Here is a 6423-nt window from a genome sequence, read left to right on the forward strand (position 1 = left end):
TGGCCTTGAAGGCTACTTTGTTAAACCTTCAGACAGATGACCCCCTCCTACATATTTCTACTTTCAGAGGCATGTTTCTGTACTCTCACCTGAGAAACGTTTTTGTCTCTTTTAAGCTGAACAAGAGTGTCCTTAATGGCAGTCAGCACTAGCTAAGATGACCCTTTGATGCATTTGGGTTGCGAATCTGAGCATTTCTAAAAAAAGAGTCTGTGTGCCATGGCATTGCTTTTGCACATCCTTTTGTACTGGCTTATTTAATATGAACTTAAGCTGCCTTATGCTGCATCAGACAGTCCATCAAGCCCAGTATTGTCTATTATGATTGACACCTCTTCTCCAGGGTCTCGGAGAGAAGTCATTTCTAGCAGCTGTTTCCTGAGATTTCTTAACTAGAGATGCTGGGGACTGAATCTGGGATCTTTATACGTACAAAGCATGTGCTCTACCACTGAGCTGTAGCCCCACCCCTGTGAAACATTGCAGTCGTCCATGCTTGCTCACCTTGCCTGCTTCTCTTTTATTGCTCAGTTATAGAATGTAAGAACGGCAATCAAGAAGAACTAGCATGGCAGTCAGTCCTGCTGGGAATTTGCTATGTTGCAGCGGCTAGGTTAGTCTCACATCTTAGAGTTTGATGGTCAGGGCAAAAGCAGAAGAGGGGAAATTACTTTAGCCTTGCAAGGTGATGCTATTTCATATGATAACTTTTTTCTTACATGGAGATATTCTGTATGGCCGTGCATGTACACATGTAATATGAAGGGCTTTTCTCTGTGTACACACTTGGGTAGCCAAGTTTTCATACCTGCTGCTCCGTGGATTTATTCATGTTCTGACCCTTCCCAGCAAAAAAACCCCACTCCTATTACCCTTGAAATAATACCGTCAATGTGATTATCTCTATGAATGAAAAAAGGTAATGTTTAAAGCAGTCCTGACTACATAACAGTGATGTATGAGAAGGCAACTAGATTTATAAACAACAACTGTGTTGCATACATGCCCCCAATTTGATTGTTTGGTTACATTCATGTGACTTGGTCCTTTTTAAAAATAATTTTGGCTACAAATACCCAATAGCAAGGTACATATGATAAGGCATTTGTTTTAGACTGGACATATACATTACATTTAAATTGCTGCTTTCCTTGGTCAGATAACGAGACAGAAACCTGATCATTTTGTCAACTCGCTTCTAGTCAACAAAGAAAAATATCTGATTCAAAAATAGCACTGTTCAAATTTGATGCAAGGCGACTACAGAAAAATATAGCAAACAGCCCTCAGACCACAAAATCACATCTACACATTCTCAGTTGGTCTGACTGCAGTGGTTAGCTTAGTTTGTGAGGGCAAGGATGCACATTTAGAAGTGATTAAACCCAGAAGGAATTTTTAAAAGGAAGGATTTCTTAAATTCTGGGCAGTAGGGCTCAGACTAAATAAAGGCAGGTTTTGCACAGTGGTTGAGTCTTGCACTAGTATGTTTCTCACTAGCAAAAAAAAAAAGTAAAAGTAAGAAACATATCAAAGATAATGTTTCTTTTTTTTACTGAAAAATATCGTGCAAGTTCTTTCAAATGGAAGGAAAAAAAGGTGCTGTTTAATGATAGAATTCTCTTTTATATGTCCAACTATTCAGCTATATTGGCAACTTTTGTGTTCTATCCCCTTCATGCTATTTGTATTTCTTTATAACATTTGCTAATGCTTACTCAAGTATACTCTTCTAGGAAGGTAACTTTATATTTTCTTAAGGCTCTTATTTTTAGTCATTAAAATGACATAAATATTGCACTTTATTGCAGTAGAAGCAAATGTTGCATTCCTAATGATTGATCTAAATATTAACATTTCCTAAGATTTTTTTTAAAAATGCCCATGCACTGAACATTTATTATAAATCACTACCATAAATTCCCTACTAAAGAAATATGGGGGAGGGGGGTATTCAAAGATTTTACAACAGAGAACAAGGAAGGGAAAAGCCTAAATACCAGCCATTTATAACACTGAAATAACAAGCATAGTCAAAATAATGAAAATTCACAAAGACGTTTAACCAATATAAGGACTTATTTGGCTAACTGTTATGGTAAAATAAGTCATTGTTCTAAATCTCCTAATAAATTTTGGGGCCCTGTTTATTGCACTAAATTCTGATAAAAATACTTTTTGAAATTTTGTAAACTATTCATCAAAAGGATACGGTTGGTGTAATGTAATGAACTAACTGTGACTATGCAATAGTCAGCATCACTTCTTGGAGCCTTCCTCAACCGTTCATTGTGCTGGCAGAGGCTGCTTGATGGTGGAAGCCCAATGCATGCTGAAGACATAAAATAGAGGAAGGTTGAGTTTCTGATCCTGTTCCCATGACACGATTAACCTCATCCATGTGCCAAGTTATACTGTTGAGGGGCCAGAAGACATTTTCTGCTTTTCCTTTTTTTCACCCTACATCAGAGTAAAGAAATAAATTTCAAGAAGAGTGTTCTTACCCATTTATTAGTCCTTTTTCTGCTATTCAGTCACAAGAGGGTAGAAACCAAATCAGCCATATAGATGGAATGTCTAGGGGGGTGGAAACCCTTCACAGGCCTCTCTAGAATTTCATCTCTATCCAAGGCAGGATCAGTGTTAATTAACCACATGGTCAGTGCCAACGTGGCTAACCAGAGGGATTTAATTTAGTTCTTTGCAAACTTGTTTATGGCTAGTTTTAAGTCCCTTGTGTCTGGTTGCTATCTCAGTTAATCCATAAGTTAACCCTGTTGGCCAGATAAGTGTCATGGGAAAAGGGTCATTAATAGTCCCCTCCTTTACTTGCTTCCAGTGATGCACATATTGGGGGATAGGGCTCCCGTACACCCTAACCTCATGAGTACTGAAGCCTGGCAACAGAAGACTAGTAAAGAATGGGGTGTGATCTGGGATGTGAAAGCTATACAGTACTCTTGTCACATGGGAGTAGAGCAGTAGCAGATCCAGCTGTGCAACAGTAATGGTGTTCTAATAGTACAAGTGGGATTTTGCAATAAATGAATGATCTGACCAATTTCTCTTACCTAGAATGTGGCTGCAACAGCATTGCCAAATAGTGAATGAAAGTTTGATCTCAATTATCTAATCCGACCTTCTCCAACCCAGTACCTTCCATGCATGTTGGATTACAGCTTTCCTCCATTCCAGACAGCATACTCTGGCCATGATTAAAGTTATGCATCAGTTCATGTGGAGGGTACCAGACTGAAGCAACCTAAGCTCTGGAGGTTTGGGAAACTTGTTTTGGGAGTAACCTTGAAGCAATTATTCAGCTACAGTTGCCATTAAAGGTATAAGCTTCATAAATCTCTTCGACTGATGATTTTGGAAGAAATAAAGTTAACACTCATTAGGGAGCATAATGATTTAGAATGCTAACAATTTGTGGCAAAAATAATAATGGAGATTTCTTCCTACAAGTGGCTACTGCAGTTAGTTACATATATTCAAAGTGTTTTAAGATAACTTCCAAAAAACCAGTGACCCTACAAAAAAGAAAAAAAAAGTATTGTGTCAGCAAGTAAGCTACGCATGCATAGGAATGTTATAAACATTTTTTCTGTAAACCAAATAGTGCAATATACATAGGGGATTTCAAGGAATGAGAGTATTATGATGCTATGAGCAATTTAATGCCTTGGGTTTAACCAGTTTCCTTTTGTATTTGTCATTGTAATGCTTAATATAATTGGGCAGCTTTATTTAGCACTTTGACCACTGAATTATTTCTGGAAAGTTAATTATGCATTGTTTCAGTTTAAGATGAAAAAAAAAAGAATTTGAGGTGTTTTTATTTTTTTAAGAAAAAATATACAATATTTATCAGCCCTTGCATACCCAAGAATTGGTTTGCTGTTTGACGCAAAAACTAGGAATGCTCACTAATATACCTTTTGCTTGTTAAAAAAAACTGTAATATTTGTACCAACAGTTCACTTTGTACCTGTTTTCCCCCACTATGCACTCCTTAAAATAGCCTGGCTTCTTGTTTTCAATTGGTTAGATTCTCAGCACCTTTCTTGCTTTCCCTTTTTCTTTTAACTTGCTGTATCATATTCAAATATCACACTGTCAAGGTTTGTGTACATTAATGGAAATTTGTAATGTATAAAGCTTTTTTGCATTATAAGGCTGTACAGGGTCATTTTGACAGTAATTAGTATATTTCTCTGCATCTTACGTTGCATTGCCAATTTCTAGTGTATCCAGTTTGGAAGTATATATAATCAAATTAAAACAAAGTTGTCTATACTCTGCCACCAGCTTTGTATTTCTTTCAGCATTGTTTTATTATTTACATGTATAGAGACTTATTCTACATTCCATAACAAAGTTGTACTTATGTTTCCAACTCAGATCAGTTGTTCAGATCAGAGTAGATTAGTGAAGGCTGTTGCTGTCTAGCTCTGTTATTTTTAATTTTATGCACAATTTAATCTATAAACTCCTTTTCTTTGAATGTCACTGGGCAGCAGAGGATATATGAGGGGGGTCAGAATAAAGCCGTAGAGAATATTATAACTAAATGACCAATGTTGCCTGCTGGTACCTCTTTTGGCACCTGTCCACCAACCTCTATTCCAGTGGTTCTCAACCTTTTTAATGCCGCGACCCCAACCGGTCGTAAGTTGAGGACTAAACCAGTCGTAAGTCGAGGACTAAACCGGTCGTAAGTCGAGGACTACCCAACCGGTCGTACGTCGAGGACTTTCCCTGCCTGGGAGCGCCGTGCATGCCTGGTTCTGCCCCCTGCGCCGGCCGAGGCGTAGCTGGCAAGCGGCAGAGACGGAGCAGGCCGACCACCAGCTGGCCCAGCTCAAGGGAGGTAAGGCACCCGCCGGAAAAGGAAAAAAAATGGCGGACAGCCTTGCTTGGCAACCCCTGTGAAATGGTCAATCAACCCCAAATGGGGTCGCGACCCATAGGTTGAGAACCGCTGCTCTATTCTCTACCTGAATGTAATAGGGTTTTTTTTTTAGCATGGTGCAAAGGAAAGTGCCAAGCTCCAAACAATCTTTATTTCCAAAATTTGTTCTGGCCATACATAGGCCCTGATGCATCCTTAGAAAATAAAAATTGTACTATAATGTTTTACTAGAAGATTCACCTGCCCAGTAGAACAGGATGGTAGGGAATAAACTAACCAGTCTGCCCTATGGTGAAGGTAAATGGTGTGACTGGCTACACCCATAATTGCTGTCTTTGGCTGAGAATGTTCCTAGCAAATATCCCAAATTCAAAATGTGTCTAAAAGAAACTCTGAATTTAGGATCACCTGATTTTTCACATTATACATATTATTTTTTCTTTTCATCACTTTATGTAGGATACAATCCTGCAAGAATATTCCTTAAAGATACGACTGGAGGATTTATTTCTGTAAACCTACGACTATAAGGCAGATATAGAATCTCCTTTTTTTCTTGGGTTTCCATGAAATAGGGAGTGTAGTGAATACGGAGAAATTCTTCTCCAAGAGTTCAGGTCCTGCAATGATAAATGAAACATTGGCTTGATCTTCCTACAGTATACAGGGAACAAGCAGAGGCAGGAGAAGTCAGAAAAATCAAAACACCAACAAGCCATTCAGGATGTGGCTTTCCCCTTCTAGGGGGGGGGGGCTTCCTGAAAAGGAGAAGACATCTTTTATTTATTCTTTCAGGTTTTTATCTTTTCAGAAGCTGCTGGGAGTTGTAGTTCAACACAATCTGAAGACTAGAAATTCCTCTCTCCTGATCTGAATCCTACAAGTTTATATTTTTCCGGCATATTTTTGCTAGAGATTCCGTTAGTAGAATAAAAGCAGCAAGAATAAATGAGCACTCTTGTGTAGTGCCTTTTTTTTTTAATCAACTCTATTAACCTTAATTGTAGCTGTCAAGATTTGGTACATACAAAAAGATGGTTTTAATGATTCATATCCTTTTTTTCTGTTAGTTTAGATTTAAAAACAAACCCCTGATGAAATCCGTTCAAGGCTTTATGTATATCTAACACTGTAAGGGCAAGAGATCTGTCATTAACCTTGCAGTAATGGATAACACTAAGAATGAGTCTGCTGTAATCTGAGAATTGGAAATGGGTCACAAATTATATTTTATTGGATATTAACTCTAGCAGTCCAAACAGCTGAGGTAATTTTAAAGTCTAATTTGCCTACATGATTCCATGAACTATGGAGGCATTCCTGGCTTATAAACTGAGTTTCTGGAGACCTGACAAAGGTTGATGGCAAATACTGTCTAGCGCTTGTTGAAGAATAGCTTTAGTCTAATCATTAATACTATCACACTATTCTTATTTGATACAGATATGGGGTGGGGGAGAATGTCAGTAAAACTAGGGCTTGTTGAGTTTTACATCTATTTGCGGTGC

Source organism: Protobothrops mucrosquamatus, unplaced genomic scaffold (genome assembly GCF_001527695.2).
Source record: "Protobothrops mucrosquamatus isolate PMUCROS unplaced genomic scaffold, P.Mucros_1.0 scaffold259, whole genome shotgun sequence".
In the NCBI taxonomy this organism is placed as follows: Eukaryota; Metazoa; Chordata; class Lepidosauria; order Squamata; family Viperidae; genus Protobothrops; species Protobothrops mucrosquamatus.